This window comes from Ambystoma mexicanum, unplaced genomic scaffold (genome assembly GCF_040938575.1).
Source record: "Ambystoma mexicanum isolate Mex_15411 unplaced genomic scaffold, UKY_AmexF1_1 Mex_scaf118, whole genome shotgun sequence".
Taxonomy (NCBI): Eukaryota; Metazoa; Chordata; class Amphibia; order Caudata; family Ambystomatidae; genus Ambystoma; species Ambystoma mexicanum.
In genome coordinates, this window is record NW_027182345.1 from 377,842 (window position 1) to 395,859 (window position 18,018).

The 18,018-nt window shown below is 38.8% G+C and overlaps 2 non-coding genes across 2 annotated transcripts; both read left to right on the plus strand.

Annotated features, from left to right (window-relative positions):
- The first annotated feature begins 16,031 nt into the window (after positions 1-16,031).
- On the plus strand, positions 16,032-16,103 carry TRNAC-GCA (transfer RNA cysteine (anticodon GCA)). Its single transcript has one exon. It is a non-coding gene; the product is annotated as a tRNA-Cys (tRNA).
- Positions 16,104-17,946: 1,843 nt separating this feature from the next.
- Positions 17,947-18,018, plus strand: TRNAC-GCA (transfer RNA cysteine (anticodon GCA)). The gene has a single exon. It is a non-coding gene; the product is annotated as a tRNA-Cys (tRNA).

Sequence of the window (18,018 nt, forward strand, 5' to 3'; positions counted from 1 at the left end):
GGACACTTTGGCTAAACTTTCTGAGCCACTCTAACCTCTTTTTGACTCTTTGCAAGACTTTGAATCTCTAACTAACAGTGTGATCTTGGGCACATTTTCGCTCCGGCTACTCTAAGAGTGGGCCCTGCCTAGTGACTTTTGCTCACCTGTGACTTTATTCTTCTGTAAGCCTATTGCAAGTGCTCTGGACCTTAGAGTGGTGTGTCTAACCCATTTCTGCTTTTTCTCTCCCTTTCTTGGAAACTACTAGAGTGTCATCTAACGTTAAGCACTCACCTCTGTTTTAATTAAGTGGTGTTTTACCTAGAGTTGTCTAGATAGGAGAAAGGATTGAATCTACTTTCATTATAACTGTGTTGAAGTACTTTTACTATATTTTTGCTAGAGTGTTTTTAACTTATGTGTATTTTAAATAAATAACTATATACTTTTGAAACCAAGCTCTGGTCAGTGTTTGCTTGTGCTATTGTGTTTTGGTACATATTGTGTATACTTTACATACTGCCTAACTCTTCTTGAGAGAAGTCTGACTGCTCAGCCACAGCTACCAGGTAAATCTGGGTGGTACAGACTGCTACCAAAGGGGTTTACTGCTCTACCTGTAGTCTTAAATCTTTTGCAGTGTTCCCCAAGGGAACTGCACAGGTTTCTGCCTAACACTGGTGTACAGCGGTGGGATTTGTATTGAGTATACATTTTATTGTGCTTTAGATACCTTAGTGCAACTAACCACAAAGCTTAGCACTGAAAAAGTAAAACCTCTAACATGTCAGTTATAGAAAGCTATAGTCAAGAGTCCCTTGCAGCCAAAACTGCTGATTGTTTAAGAGTGCTCTGTAAACATAAGGATCTCCTGACTAAGGGCAAGAAAATGGAGCTGATTGAAAGATTGTTAGCTAACCAAAGTCTGGGTGATGGTTCAGAGGAACCTACCACTCCAGCAACTGTAGATGACAGTGTTGAAGTTAACATGGAACAAAATGTTGATGTTTCTGAGGAAGAGTCAGAAGAGGAGGGTGAGGCTGTTGTACCTGTCCCCCCTAGGCCTCTGCCTGCTCTACCTGCTGTGCCTACTGGACCTTTACCAGGTCCCACCTTTAGTCCTCAGTACTTTGAACTAGAGAAAATGAAGCTAGAATTGGAGTATAAGAAACTGAATGCTCAAACTGACAAAGAACTAAGGCTAAGGGAAATGGAGCTCAAGTATGACTTAGAAATGAAGAAATTATCTGTTGAGAATGTTTCTCTCTCTGGCTCCTCTAGAAGTTCCAGTCCTAAAAGACCCCGGATGCCTAAAGAATTGGTTGGTATGTATGAGCCTAAGTTGGATGTGTTGGATTGGTTGTCTCTGTTTGAATATAATCATGGGCTCCAGAACATCACAGGAAATGACTTACTCACCTGGTTGTTCTCTAGGCTTCCCCCTGTTGCAACTGATGTGGTAATGGAGATGGGGGAGGAGGATAGGAAGGACTATGAATGTGTGAAACTAGCTTTGATAGCTAGGTTTGGGAAGACCCCTTCCCAGTATCTTAAGAGGTTTAGGAACCTCAAAAAGCATGATGGTACCCCTTGGGCTACCTGGGTGAGTGAATGTTTGAAAAACTTAGAGGGATGGATTAAGGGTTACAAGGTGAACACTTATGAAGGTATGAAGAATCTCTTTATGTTGGAGTCAATTTATGATGCCTGCTCTCCTGAGCTCAGACAACACTTGGCTGATTCCAGGGAATTGGATTCCCGGAAACTAGCTAAGGCTGCTGACTTGTGGGTTGCCAACAGGGCCACTCACAAGGATTCTGGGGTAACTCAGAAGAAGGATGGGGAAAAACAGTCTAAAAAAGACTCCAAAGAGAATTCTAATAATTCCTATCCCAAAGAGGGCCCCAAACCACAAAATAACCAGGGTAAGCCACATGGGAAACCTAGTCAGGCTACTGTACCTTCTGGCCACAAGCCAGAAGGAGGTCAGAACAAGCCACCCTTCCAGAGAGCATTTGGACAATGCTATGTCTGTCAGGGTACTGACCATATCAAAGGAGATCCCAAGTGCAAGGGTAAACCTGCAGGGATCAGCACAGTCTCCTTAGCCTTCACTCCTGAGGATGAAGTACAGATGGCTAGTGCCCACTTTGAACTCTTTGCTGAAGAACCCTTGGGTCTTCAAGCAACTGTAAACTTAGAGCCTATGGGTCTGGTTAGTCCCCAGAATAGGGTTGTGTATAACTCCCTACCTGTTAACTCTAAGGTGTATTATGTGGACAGTGTTCTTGTCAATGGCCAGGATACTCCTGCCAGGAGAGACACTGGGGCCAGCAGAACAGTAGTGGATGAAAGCTTCTTTCAACCTGAGGATGTGGCCAAAGCACCCAAAGGTCCCACTAAGATGTCTGGAGGCCCTGTCCAAATGGTTCCTATTCTACCAGCCCTCATTCAATGTAACAACATGACAGTAAGGATCCCTGTCAGTGTTCAGACTGAGGTACCTGGGAAGGTCCTGTTAGGGAATGACCTAAGAACTCTAGGAGTAGTGTCACATACCCCCAGGCCTCCCAGTATGGAGAAGCAGAACTTAACCAAATTGGCTAGGAAGGCTACCTTGAAGGACCCTTCTAAGCCTGTGGGACCCTCTACTGAGAACCCCACTACAAGCCCTGGTGTTAGTAAGTTGACCTCTAACCCAGGCACATTTCAGGATAGTATGCTAGGAACATGGGCGCCCCAACCAAGCTCCAACATTGTTCCCCTAGTCTCAGAGTCTCTGACTCCCCCTGCTTCTGAGGAAGAGGTGGATAGACCAACTAGGCCCCTATCTAGACCCGAGAGAACTGGTAATTCTCAGTGCTGGTGGAAAACCAGAAAAGAAAAGTCTAAGGCCAAAAACCTTCAGACTGTTGGACCTTCTACTGAAGACCCCAACTCAAATCCTAATATTAGGGGGGAAACTCCTAAAATAGGTAAGGGTAGATCTAAGAGGAAGGGGAAGCAGGTACATTGCCTAACCCCAACCCCTCCAACCAAGAGGCCTAAGACCCAACCTGCTCCCACAAGAGAGGTGGTGAGGAACCTTGGAGGCCCCTCTAGATCTAAGGGAATCCTTTATAAGGACCCCTTCAAAAAGCCTAACATAGGTTCAGAAGTTGTCCCAACTTCTGAGGGACTGGTCAACCAGATCCCCTATAACAAAAAGACTGATGTTCCTCAAAGGGTTTGTAGGTCCTTTAGCTTGCAAAAGAAAACCTTTGAGTTCTCCCTTAAGCAAAGGTCAAGGTGTCACCATCAAAATGCTGATGGACTCTCTAGGATGTATATCATCGACTAGAGGTATGAGGTTCATCCAGGAGTGGATTAAATCCTCCTGTCCCTTAGTCTGGGGGGGGCGAGTGTTAGGGAGAATTCTCTGTTTAGGCTGAATTTCCCTACCTAGTGAGTCCCCCAGCAGCTTTGCTGGATTTCTGGGGTTTAATTTTTTCTCCTGCCAAGAGTGAGACTCTTTTACCCTCACTCTTGGACATGTTGAAGTGTGTTTTCTTGGTTAAACCTTGTGTTGAATGGGCTATGGGGTCTTTTACTCCATAGGGCCTCATGTATTTTTGTGGTGTGGGTCACACAGCACCCTCTGTGCCGTGACCCAGGGGTGTCCTAGGGACTCCCCAACATAGACTCCATACCCTGGGACTGACTACTGTCTCCCAGGGCATGTAAAGTCACCAAAGACTTTGCTAGTCTTGAATCCTGAACAGAACCAGTACAAACCATCATATTGTGGACGTACTGGCTGGGGCAATTCGATTGCCCCAGGGTCTGTTAGTCGAGGGGGCACGTCTCCGTCCCCCCTGATCGAGTTTTGGCTGGTGGCAGTGGAAACTACTTTTTATATTCGACCGCGAATATTTCCCTATGGGATTTCCCATTGTTTTAGGCTAACACATTTAATTATTTATTTACGGTAGCCTTAAACATACCACCGGTTTATATATTTATTTTTATAACTCCGGTTGGGACTTTTTGCCAAAACTTGATTCTAAAATGGCGTTGGTGTTCGCCTCTGTAACTCTGACCCAAAGTGGAGCCCTTTGTTCCACTTTTGGCGGGCTTCTCCACAGAAGCCCTCCAAAGTGGTGCCACTCTGTCTGGGGTACTTAGGAGGGGTGGAGGGGGATTTAGGCACCCTGGACTGAGTTACCTTGGTAACTCAAGTCGCACTCCGTCCTGATTGGCCCAAGTGGTGAGCCGCCCGGCTCACCACTTAGCATGGTTGAGTGACAGCTAGGCTGGGTGAATGGGGGTTTGCTGCATAAAAGCAGGGCTTTGGGGACTGGGACTTCGGAAGTCGCCACAGGACCAAGAATCCGACGAGGGAAGAGCTGAGCCGACCTGCTTCGACGACACCACCCGGTGGAGCCCTGCTGAACCGTCTCACCACTTTTTCCCGACGACCGAGGAGAACTCTTAACGGAGTGGCTCCTTCCCTTGACTGGTGGGGACAACCAGTTTTCGCCTTCTTTCCGTTCTTTGAGGTATCTCGTGGCCGCCTTGCCTGTGCCAAGCACCCCGGCAACCGGAATACCACACTTTACCCCCATACCGCGAAAGTCGGCACCAACCCTTTAACCGGAGGACTCCGCGGCTGGTTTCTTCCCGGGCAGTGCAACGACCCTCTTCTTCTGCTCTTCAGCGAGAACTTCTTCTCCCCTGACCGACGTCGAGCCCTGCTGCCACTGCCTGGAACAACTGCCACCGCTGGAGGATCCTTTCCGCTTAAGGTACTGTGTTCTGCCTGGCTTCCCTTGCTACCGACTGTACGGGGTAGATTTAGTCCCCGGCTTTCGAACCTGGGAGTGCCTGGGACACTTTGGCTAAACTTTCTGAGCCACTCTAACCTCTTTTTGACTCTTTGCAAGACTTTGAATCTCTAACTAACAGTGTGATCTTGGGCACATTTTCGCTCCGGCTACTCTAAGAGTGGGCCCTGCCTAGTGACTTTTGCTCACCTGTGACTTTATTCTTCTGTAAGCCTATTGCAAGTGCTCTGGACCTTAGAGTGGTGTGTCTAACCCATTTCTGCTTTTTCTCTCCCTTTCTTGGAAACTACTAGAGTGTCATCTAACGTTAAGCACTCACCTCTGTTTTAATTAAGTGGTGTTTTACCTAGAGTTGTCTAGATAGGAGAAAGGATTGAATCTACTTTCATTATAACTGTGTTGAAGTACTTTTACTATATTTTTGCTAGAGTGTTTTTAACTTATGTGTATTTTAAATAAATAACTATATACTTTTGAAACCAAGCTCTGGTCAGTGTTTGCTTGTGCTATTGTGTTTTGGTACATATTGTGTATACTTTACATACTGCCTAACTCTTCTTGAGAGAAGTCTGACTGCTCAGCCACAGCTACCAGGTAAATCTGGGTGGTACAGACTGCTACCAAAGGGGTTTACTGCTCTACCTGTAGTCTTAAATCTTTTGCAGTGTTCCCCAAGGGAACTGCACAGGTTTCTGCCTAACAGAAACCTCACTGTATTTTACCAAGGCAGATAAAGGACATCTTTTGTACCCCTTATACATATAATGAGGGTTTGGTGTCTGAAAATGAATTGCTTTGATGGTGATTGCATGTTGCTTCCACTTTGTACATATTACTGAATAAGTAAAGGTGAACATTTCAGAAATGGGGTTATAGCTCAGGGGTAGAGCATTTCACTGCATATCAAGTGGTCCCTAGTTCAAATCTGGGTGCCCCCTTGTTCAACTGTTTTACCTGTAGAAATATTTATCAATTAAATAAATTGAAGTAAACATTTACAATCTTAGCATTTCATGTAATGAGCAACACATTTCTACATTTGAAATACTCCTGATCATCTCCTGAAACATAGGGTAAACACCATGAAACTGTTTAGGATTTCTTCATATGATACAAGCTGTGTTTTACATTCACCCAAGTTCTACTGGTGATATTATCAGTTTGAAATAGTCCATTGGAAGCTCATATGAATGTTATAAAACTGTGGTGGAAACCAATAATATGCCCTTAATGAAATGTATTAATTTGTACAGCTGACCAGAAGTGCACTGATGTCATTAGTTCTACAAGTTCCATACAGTCACCCACTCTATCACCTTTTTAAAAAAGGGCAGTTTTCAGCATTCAAGGGTTTATGTCAGTGGTAGAGCGTAGGAGTGCTTTTCAAGAAGTCCCTGTTTCATAACCATATACCCTTTTCAATAGATCCTGTTAAAATGTTTTTCAACCCAATGCACTGTAAGAAACAATAGGATATATCATCATTAAATATACAAAACAATGAACAATTGGGTTTAACTATGCTCTTAGCACAAAATCAACAAACTGCAGTAGAGAAGCAGTTACGTTTTGCAGAATTTGTGCATTTGACAAAAGTTTTTTTTTCCATGTTCCAAGATCTACATGTGATACGAAATGTATGAATTCTTGCAATGGAAACCTCACTGTATTTTACCAAGGCAGATAAAGGACATCTTTTGTACCCCTTATACTTATAAGGAGGGTTTGGTGGCTGAAAATGCATTGCTTTGAGGGTGATTGCATGTTGATTCCACTTTGTACATATTCCTGAATTAATAAAGGTGAACTTTTCAGATCTGGGGGTATAGCTCAGTGGTAGAGCATTTGACTGCAGATCTAGTGGTCTCTAGTTCAAATCTGGGTGCCCCCTTGTTCAACTGTTTTACCTGTAGAAAAAAAACATTTACAATCTTAGCATTTGATGTAATGAGCAACACATTTCTACATTTGGAATACTCCTGATCATCACCTGAAACATAGGGTAAACACCATTAAGCTGTTTAGGATTTCTTCATATGATACAAGCTGTGTTTTACATTCAACCAAGTTCTACTGGTGATATGATTAGTTTGAAATAGTCCATTGGAAGCTCATATGAATGTTATAAAACTGTGGTGGAAACCAATAACATGCCCTTAATGAAATGTATTAATTTGTACAGCTGACCAGAAGTGCACTGATGTCATTAGTTCTACAAGTTCCATACAGTCACCCACTCTATCACCTTTTTAAAAAAGGACAGTTTTCAGCATTCAAGGGTTTATGTCAGTGGTAGAGCGTAGGAGTGCTTTTCAAGAGGTCCCTGTTTCATAACCATATACCTCTTCAATAGATCCTGTTAAAATGTTTTTCAACCCAGTGCACTGTAAGAAACAATAGGATATATCATAATTTCATCTACAAAACAATGTACAATTGGGTTTAACTATGCTCTTAGCACAAAATCAACAAACTGCAGTAGAGAAGCAGTTAAATATTGCAGAATTTGTGCATTTGACAAAAGATTTTTTTCCATGTTCCAAGATCTACATGTGATACGAAATGTATGAATTCTTGCAATGGAAACCTCACTGTATTTTACCAAGGCAGATAAAGGACATCCTTCGCACCTCATATACTTATAAGGAGGGTTTGGTGGCTGAATATGATGCAAATCACATGCTTTGATGGTGATTGCATGTTGCTTGCACTTTGTACATATTACTGAATTAATAAAGGTGAACTTTTAAGAACTGGGGATATAGCTCAGTGGTAGAGCATTTTACTGCATATCAAGAGGTCCCTAGTTCAAATCTGGGTGCCCCCTTGTTCAACTGTTTTACCTGTAGAAATATGTTTTTAATTAAATAAATTGATGAAAACATTTACATTCTTAGCTTTTTATGTAATGAGCAACATATTTCCACATTAGAAATACTCCTGATCATCTCCTGAAACATAGGGTAAACACCATGAAACTGATTAGGATTTCTTCATATGATACAAGCTGTGTTTTACATTCACCCAAGTTGTACTGGTGATATTATCAGTTTGAAATAGTCCATTGGAAGCTCATATGAATGTTATAAAACTGTGGTGGAAACCAATGATATGCCCTTAATGAAATGTATTCATTTGTACAGTTGACCAGAAGTGCACTGATGTCATTAGTTCTACAAGTTCCATACAGTCACCCACTCTATCACCTTTTTAAAAAAGGGCAGTTTTCAGCATTCAAGGGTTTAACTCAATGGTAGAGCGTAGGAGTGCAGTTCAAGAAGTCCCTGTTTCATAACCATATACCCTCGTCAATACATCCTGTTAAAATGTTTTTCAACCCAATGTACTGTAAGAAACAATAGGATATATCATCATTTCATATAAAAAACAATGAACAATTGGGTTTAACTATGCTCTTAGCACAAAATCAACAAACTGCAGTAGAGAAGCAGTTACGTTTTGCAGAATTTGTGCATTTGACAAACATTTATTTTTCCATGTTCCAAGATCTACATGTGATACGAAATGTATGAATTCTTGCAATGGAAACCTCACTGTATTTTACCAAGGCAGATAAAGGACATCTTTTGTACCCCTTATACTTATAAGGAGGGTTTGGTGGCTGAAAATGCATTGCTTTGAGGGTGATTGCATGTTGCTTCCACTTTGTTCATATTCCTGAATTAATAAAGGTGAACTTTTCAGAACTGGGGGCATAGCTCAGTGGTACAGCATTTGACTGCAGATCAAGTGGTCTCTAGTTCAAATCTGGGTGCCCCCTTGTTCAACTGTTTTACCTATAGAAAAAAAACATTTACAATCTTAGCATTTGATGTAATGAGCAACACATTTCTACATTTGAAATACTCCTGATCATCTCCTGAAACATAGGGTAAACAGCATGAAACTGTTTAGGATTTCTTCATATGATACAAGCTGTGTTTTACATTCACCCAAGTTCTACTGGTGATATGATCAGTTTGAAATAGTCCATTGGAAGCTCATATGAATGCTATAAAACTGTGGTGGAAACCAATAATATGCCCTTAATGAAATGTATTAATTTGTACAGCTGACCAGAAGTGCACTGATGTCATTAGTTCTACAAGTTCCATACAGTCACCCACTCTAATACCTTTTTAAAAAAGGGCAGTTTTCAGCATTCAAGGGTTTATGTCAGTGGTAGAGCGTAGGAGTGCTTTTCAAGAAGTTCCTGTTTCATAACCATATACCCTCTTCAATAGATCCTGTTAAAATGTATTTTTTAACTCAATGCACTGTAAGAAACAATAAGATATGTCATCATTTCATATAAAAAACAATGAACAATTGGGTTTAACTATGCTCTTAGCACAAAATCAACAAACTGCAGTAGAGAAGCAGTTACATTGTGCAGAATTTGTGCATTTGACAAAAGTTTTTTTCCATGTTCCAAGATCTACGTATGATACGAAATATATGAATTAATGCAATGGAAACCTCACTGTATTTTACCAAGGCAGATAAAGGACATCTTTTGTAACCCTTATACTTATAAGGAGGTTTTGGTGGCTGAAAATGCATTGCTTTGATGGTGATTGCATGTTGCTTCCACTTTGTACATATTACTGAATAAATAAAGGTGAACATTTCAGAAATTGGGTTATAGCTCAGGGGTAGAGCATTTGACTGCAGATCTAGAAGTCCCTAGTTCAAATCTGGGTCCCCCTTGTCCAACTATTTTACCTGTAGAAATATTTTTTTAATTAAATAAATTGAAGTAAACATTTACAATCTTAGCATTTTATGTAATGAGCAACACATTTCTACATTTGAAATACTCCTGATCATCACCTGAAACATAGGGTAAACACCATTAAGCTGTTTAGGATTTCTTCATATGATACAAGCTGTGTTTTACATTCACCCAAGTTCTACTGGTGATATGATCAGTTTGAAATAGTCCATTGGAAGCTCATATGAATGTTATAAAACTGTGGTGGAAACCAATAATATGCCCTTAATGAAATGTATTAATGTGTACAGCTGACCAGAAGTGCACTGATGTCATTAGTTCTACAAGTTCCATAGAGTCACCCACTCTATCACCTTTTTAAAAAAGGGCAGTTTTCAAGATCAAGGGTTTATGTCAGTGGTAGAGCGTAGGAGTGTAGTTCAAGAAGTCCCTGTTTCATAACCATATACCCTCTTCAATAGATCCTGTTAAAATGTTTTTCAACCCAATGCACTGTAAGAAACAATAGGATATATCATCATTTCATATACAAAACAATGAACAATTGGGTTTAACTATGCTCTTAGCACAACATCAACAAACTGCAGTAGAGAAGCAGTTACATTTTGCAGAATTTGTGCATTTGACAAAAGATTTTTTTTCCATGTTCCAAGATCTACATGTGATACGAAATGCATGAATTCTTGCAATGGAAACCTCACTGTATTTTACCAAGGCAGATAAAGGACATCCTTCGCACCCCTGATACTTATAAGGAGGGTTTGGTGGCTGAACATGTATTGCTTTGATGGTGATTGCATGCTGCTTCCACTTTGCACATATTACTGAATAAATAAAGGTGAACATTTCAGAAATGGGGGTATAGCTCAGGGGTAGACCATTTCACAGTAGATCAAAAGGTCCCTAGTTCAAATCTGGGTGCCCCCTTGTCCAACCGTTTTACCTGTAGAAATATTTTTTTAATTAAATAAATTGAAGTAAACATTTACAATCTTAGCATTTGATGTAATGAGCAACACATTTCTACATTTGAAATACTCCTGATAATCTCCTGAAACATAGGGTAAACACCATGAAACTGTTTAGGATTTCTTCATATAATACAAGCTGTGTTTTAATTTCACCCAAGTTCTACTGGTGATATTATCAGTTTGAAATAGTCCATTGGAAGCTCATATGAATGTTATAAAACTGTGGTGGAAACCAATAATATGCCCTTAATGAAATGTATTAATTTGTACAGCTGACCAGAAGTGCACTGATGTCATTAGTTCTACAAGTTCCATACAGTCACCCACTCTATCACCTTTTTAAAAAAGGGCAGTTTTCAGCATTCAAGGGTTTAACTCAGTGGTAGAGCGTAGGAGTGCAGTTCAAGAAGTCCCTCTTTCATAACCATATACCCTTGTCAATAGATCCTGTTAAAATGTTTTTCAACCCAATGCACTGTAAGAAACAATAGGATATATCATCATTTCATATAAAAAACAATGAACAATTGGCTTTAACTATGCTCTTAGCACAAAATCAACAAACTGCAGTAGAGAAGCAGTTACGTTTTGCAGAATTTGTGCATTTGACAAAAGTTTTTTTTTCCATGTTCCAAGATCTACATGTGATACGAAATGTATGAATTCTTGCAATGGAAACCTCACTGTATTTTACCAAGGCAGATAAAGGACATCTTTTGTACCCCTTATACATATAATGAGGGTTTGGTGGCTGAAAATGAATTGCTTTGATGGTGATTGCATGTTGCTTCCACTTTGTACATATTACTGAATAAATAAAGGTGAACATTTCAGAAATGGGGTTATAGCTCAGGGGTAGAGCATTTCACTGCAGATCAAGAGGTCCCTAGTTCAAATCTGGGTGCCCCCTTGTTCAACTGTTTTACCTGTAGAAAAAAAACATTTACAATCTTAGCATTTGATGTAATGAGGAACACATTTCTACATTTGAAATACTCCTGATCATCTCCTGAAACATAGGGTAAACACCATGAAACTGTTTAGGATTTCGTCATATGATACAAGCTGTGTTTTACATTCACCCAAGTTCTACTGGTGATATTATCAGTTTGAAATAGTCCATTGGAAGCTCATATGAATGTTATAAAACTGTGGTGGAAACCAATAATATGCCCTTAATGAAATGTATTAATTTGTACAAATGACCAGAGGTGCACTGATGTCATTAGTTCTACAAGTTCCATACAGTCACCCACTCTATCACCTTTTTAAAAAAGGGCAGTTTTCAGCATTCAAGGGTTTATGTCAGTGGTAGAGCGTAGGAGTGCGTTTCAAGAAGTCCCTGTTTCATAACCATATACCCTCTTCAATAGATCCTGTTAAAATGTTTTTCAACCCAATGCACTGTAAGAAACAATAGGATATATCATCATTTCATATACAAAACAATGAACAATAGGGTTTAACTATGCTCTTAGCACAAAATCAACAAACTGCAGTAGTGAAGCAGTTACATTTTGCAGAATTTGTGCATTTGACAAAAGATTTTTTTTCCATGTTCCAAGATCTACATGTGATACGAAATGTATGAATTCTTGCAATGGAAACCTCACTGTATTTTACCAAGGTAGATAAAGGACATCCTTCGCATCTCATATACTTATAAGGAGGGTTTGGTGGCTGAAAATGCATTGCTTTGATGGTGATTGCATGTTGCTTGCACTTTGTACATATTACTGAATTAATAAAGGTGAACTTTTCAGAACTGGGAGTATAGCTCTGTGGTAGAGCATTTGACTGCAGATCAAGAGGTCCCTAGTTCAAATCTGGGTGCCCCCTTGTTCAACTGTTTTACCTATAGAAAAAAACATTTACAATCTTAGCATTTGATGTAATGAGCAACACATTTCTACATTTGAAATACTCCTGATCATCTCCTGAAACATAGGGTAAACACCATGAAACTGTTTAGGATTTCTTCATATGATACAAGCTGTGTTTTACATTCACCCAAGTTCTACTGTTGATATTATCAGTTTGAAATAGTCCATTGGAAGCTCATGTGAATGCTATGAAACTGTGGTGGAAACCAATAATATGCCCTTAATGAAATGTATTAATGTGTACAGCTGACCAGAAGTGCACTGATGTCATTAGTTCTACAAGTTCCATACAGTCACCCACTCTAATACCTTTTTAAAAAAGGGCAGTTTTCAGCATTCAAGGGTTTATGTCAGTGGTAGAGCGTAGGAGTGCTTTTCAAGAAGTTCCTGTTTCATAACCATATACCCTCTTCAATAGATCCTGTTAAAATGTATTTTTTAACTCAATGCACTGTAAGAAACAATAAGATATATCATCATTTCATATAAAAAACAATGAACAATTGGGTTTAACTATGCTCTTAACACAAAATCAACAAAATGCAGTAGAGAAACAGTTACGTTTTGCAGAATTTGTGCATTTGACAAAAGTTTTTTTCCATGTTCCAAGATCTACGTGTGATACGAAATGTATGAATTAATGCAATGGAAACCTCACTGTATTTTACCAAGGCAGATAAAGGACATCTTTTGTAACCCTTATACTTATAAGGAGGTTTTGGTGGCTGAAAATGCATTGCTTTGATGGTGATTGCATGTTGCTTCCACTTTGTACATATTACTGAATAAATAAAGGTGAACGTTTCAGAAATGGGGTTATAGCTCAGGGGTAGAGCATTTCACTGCAGATCTAGAAGTCCCTAGTTCATATCTGGGTCCCCCTTGTCCAACTGTTTTACCTGTAGAAATATTTTTTTAATTAAATAAATTGAAGTAAACATTTACAATCTTAGCATTTTATGTAATGAGCAACACATTTCTACATTTGAAATACTCCTGATCATCACCTGAAACATAGGGTAAACACCATTAAGCTGTTTAGGATTTCTTCATATGATACAAGCTGTGTTTTACATTCACCCAAGTTCTACTGGTGATATGATCAGTTTGAAATAGTCCATTGGAAGCTCATATGAATGTTATAAAACTGTGGTGGAAACCAATAATATGCCCTTAATGAAATGTATTAATGTGTACAGCTGACCAGAAGTGCACTGATGTCATTAGTTCTACAAGTTCCATAGAGTCACCCACTCTATCACCTTTTTAAAAAAGGGCAGTTTTCAAGATCAAGGGTTTATGTCAGTGGTAGAGCGTAGGAGTGTAGTTCAAGAAGTCCCTGTTTCATAACCATATACCCTATTCAATAGATCCTGTTAAAATGTTTTTCAACCCAATGCACTGTAAGAAACAATAGGATATATCATCATTTCATATACAAAACAATGAACAATTGGGTTTAACTATGCTCTTAGCACAAAATCAACAAACTGCAGTAGAGAAGCAGTTACATTTTGCAGAATTTGTGCATTTGACAAAAGATTTTTTTTCCATGTTCCAAGATCTACATGTCATACGAAATGTAGGAATTCTTGCAATGGAAACCTCACTGTATTTTACCAAGGCAGATAAAGGACATCTTTTGTACCCCTTATACTTATAAGGAGGGTTTGGTGGCTGAAAATGCATTGATTTGATGGTGATTGCATGTTGCTTCAACTTTGTACATATTACTGAATAAATAAAGGTGCACATTTCAGAAATGGTGGAATAGCTCAGGGGTAGAGCATTTCACTGCAGATCAAAAGGTCCCCAGTTCAAATCTAGGTGCCCCCTTGTCCAACTGTTTTACCTGTAGAAATATTTTTTTAATTAAAAAAATTGAAGTAAACATTTACAATCTTAGCATTTTATGTAATCAGCAACACATTTCTACATTTGAAATACTCCTGATCATCACCTGAAACATAGGGTAAACACCATTAAGCTGTTTAGGATTTCTTCAAATGATACAAGCTGTGTTTTACATTCACCCAAGTTCTACTGGTGATATGATTAGTTTGAAATAGTCCATTGGAAGCTCATATGAATGTTATAAAACTGTGGTGGAAACCAATAATATGCCCTTAATGAAATGTATTAATTTGTACAGCTGACCATAAGTGCACTGATGTCATTAGTTCTACAAGTTCCATACAGTCACCCACTCTATCACCTTTTTAAAAACAGGCAGTTTTCAACATTGAAGGGTTTATGTCAGTGGTAGAGCACAGGAGTGCTTTTCAAGAAGTCCCTGTTTCATAATCATATACCCTTTTCAATAGATCCTGTTAAAATGTTTTTCAACCCAATGCACTGTAAGAAACAATAGGATATATCATCATTTCATATACAAAACAATGAACAATTGGGTTTAACTATGCGCTTAGCACAAAATCAACAAACTGCAGGAGAGAAGCAGTTACATTTTGCAGAATTTGTGCATTTGACAAAAGATGTTTTTTCCATGTTCCAAGGTCTACATGTGATACGAAATGTATGAATTCTTGAAATGGAAACCTCACTGTATTTTACCAAGGCAGATAAAGGACATCCTTCGCACCCCATATACTTATAAGGAGGGTTTGGTGGCTGGAAATGCATTGCTTTGATGGTGATTACATGTTGCTTGCACTTTGTACATATTACTGAATTAATAAAGGTGACATTTTCAGAACTGGGGGTATAGCTCAGTGGTAGAGAATTTGACTGCAGAACAAAAGGTCCCTAGTTCAAATATGGGTGCCCCCTTGTTCAAATGTTTTACCTGTAGAAAAATACATTTACAATCTTAGCATTTGATGTAATGAGCAACACATTTCTACATTTGAAATACTCCTGATAATCTCCTGAAACATAGGGTAAACACCATGAAACTGTTTAGGATTTCTTCATATAATACAAGCTGTGTTTTACATTCACCCAAGTTCTACTGGTGATATTATCAGTTTGAAATAGTCCATTGGAAGCTCATATGAATGTTATAAAACTGTGGTGGAAACCAATAATATGCCCCTAATGAAATGTATTAATTTGTACAGCTGACCAGAAGTGCACTGATGTCATTAGTTCTACAAGTTCCATAGAGTCACCCACTCTATCACCTTTTTAAAAAATGGCAGTTTTCAACATTCAAGGGTTTATGTCAGTAGTAGAGCGTAGGAGTGTAGTTCAAGAAGTCCCTGTTTCATAACCATATTCCCTCTTCAATAGATCCTGTTAACATGTTTTTCAACCCAATGCACTGTAAGAAACAATATCATCATTTCATATACAAAACAATGAACAATTGGGTTTAACTATGCTCTTAGCACAAAATCAACACACTTCAGTAGAGAAGCAGTTACATTTTGCAGAATGTGTGCATTTGACAAAGATTTTTTTCCATGTTCCACGATCTACATGTGATACGAAATGTATGAATTCTTGCAATGGAAATCTCACTGTATTTTACCAAGGCAGATAAAGGACATCCTTTGCACCCCATATACTTATAAGGAGGGTTTGGTGGCTGAAAATGCATTGCTTTGATGGTGATTGCATGTTGCTTGCACTTTGTACATATTACTGAATTAATAAAAGTAAACTTTTCAGAACTGGGGGTATAGCTCAGTGGTAGAGCATTTGACTGCAGATCAAGAGGTCCCTAGTTCAAATCTGGGTGCCCCCTTGTTCAACTGTTTTACCTGTAGAAAAATTTGTTTAATTAAATAAATTGAAGTAAACATTTACAATCTTAGCATTTTATGTAATGAGCAACACATTTCTACATTTGGAATACTTCTGATCATCACCTGAAACATAGGGTAAACACCATTAAGCTGTTTAGGATTTCTTCATATGATACAAGCTGTGTTTTACATTCAACCAAGTTCTACTGGTGATATGATTAGTTTGAAATAGTCCATTGGAAGCTCATATGAATGTTATAAAACTGTGGTGGAAACCAATAACATGCCCTTAATGAAATGTATTAATTTGTACAGCTGACCAGAAGTGCACTGATGTCATTAGTTCTACACGTTCCATACAGTCACCCACTCTATCACCTTTTTAAAAAAGGGCAGTTTTCAGCATTCAAGGGTTTATGTCAGTGGTAGAGCGTAGGAGTGCTTTTCAAGAGGTCCCTGTTTCATAACCATATACCTCTTCAATAGATCCTGTTAAACTGTTTTTCAACCCAGTGCACTGTAAGAAACAATGGGATATATCATAATTTCATATACAAAACAATGTACAATTGGGTTTAACTATGCTCTTAGCACAAAATCAACAAACTGCAGTAGAGAAGCAGTTAAATTTTGCAGAATTTGTGCATTTGACAAAAGATTTTTTTTCCATGTTCCAAGATCTACATGTGATACGAAATGTATGAATTCTTGCAATGGAAACCTCACTGTATTTTACCAAGGCAGATAAAGGACATCCTTCGCACCTCATATACTTATAAGGAGGGTTGGTGGCTGAATATGATGCAAATCACATGCTTTGATGGTGATTGCATGTTGCTTGCACTTTGTACATATTATTGAATTAATAAAGGTGAACTTTTAAGAACTGGGGATATAGCTCAGTGGTAGAGCATTTGACTGCATATCAAGAGGTCCCTAGTTCAAATCTGGGTGCCCCCTTGTTCAACTGTTTTACCTGTAGAAATATGTTTTTAATTAAATAAATTGATGAAAACATTTACAATCTTAGCATTTTATGTAATGAGCAACATATTTCCACATTAGAAATACTCCTGATCATCTCCTGAAACATAGGGTAAACACCATGAAACTGTTTAGGATTTCTTCATATGATACAAGCTGTGTTTTACATTCACCCAAGTTCTACTGGTGATATTATCAGTTTGAAATAGTCCATTGGAAGCTCATATGAATGTTATAAAACTGTGGTGGAAACCAATGATATGCCCTTAATGAAATGTATTCATTTGTACAGTTGACCAAAATTGCACTGATGTCATTAGTTCTACAAGTTCCATACAGTCACCCACTCTATCACCTTTTTAAAAAAGGGCAGTTTTCAGCATTCAAGGGTTTAACTCAATGGTAGAGCGTAGGAGTGCAGTTCAAGAAGTGCCTGTTTCATAACCATATACCCTCGTCAATACATCCTGTTAAAATGTTTTTCAACCCAATGTACTGTAAGAAACAATAGGATATATCATCATTTCATATAAAAAACAATGAACAATTGGGTTTAACTATGCTCTTAGCACAAAATCAACAAACTGCAGTAGAGAAGCAGTTACGTTTTGCAGAATTTGTGCATTTGACAAACATTTTTTTTTCCATGTTCCAAGATCTACATGTGATACGAAATGTATGAATTCTTGCAATGGAAACCTCACTGTATTTTACCAAGGCAGATAAAGGACATCCTTCGCACCGCATATACTTATAAGGAGGGTTTGGTGGCTGAAAATGCTTTGCTTTGATGGTGATTGCATGTTGCTTGCACTTTGTACATATTACTGAATTAATAAAGGTGAACTTTTCAGAACTGGGGGTATAGCTCAGCGGTAGAGCATTTGACTGCAGATCAAGAGGTCCCTAGTTCAAATCTGGGTGCCCCCT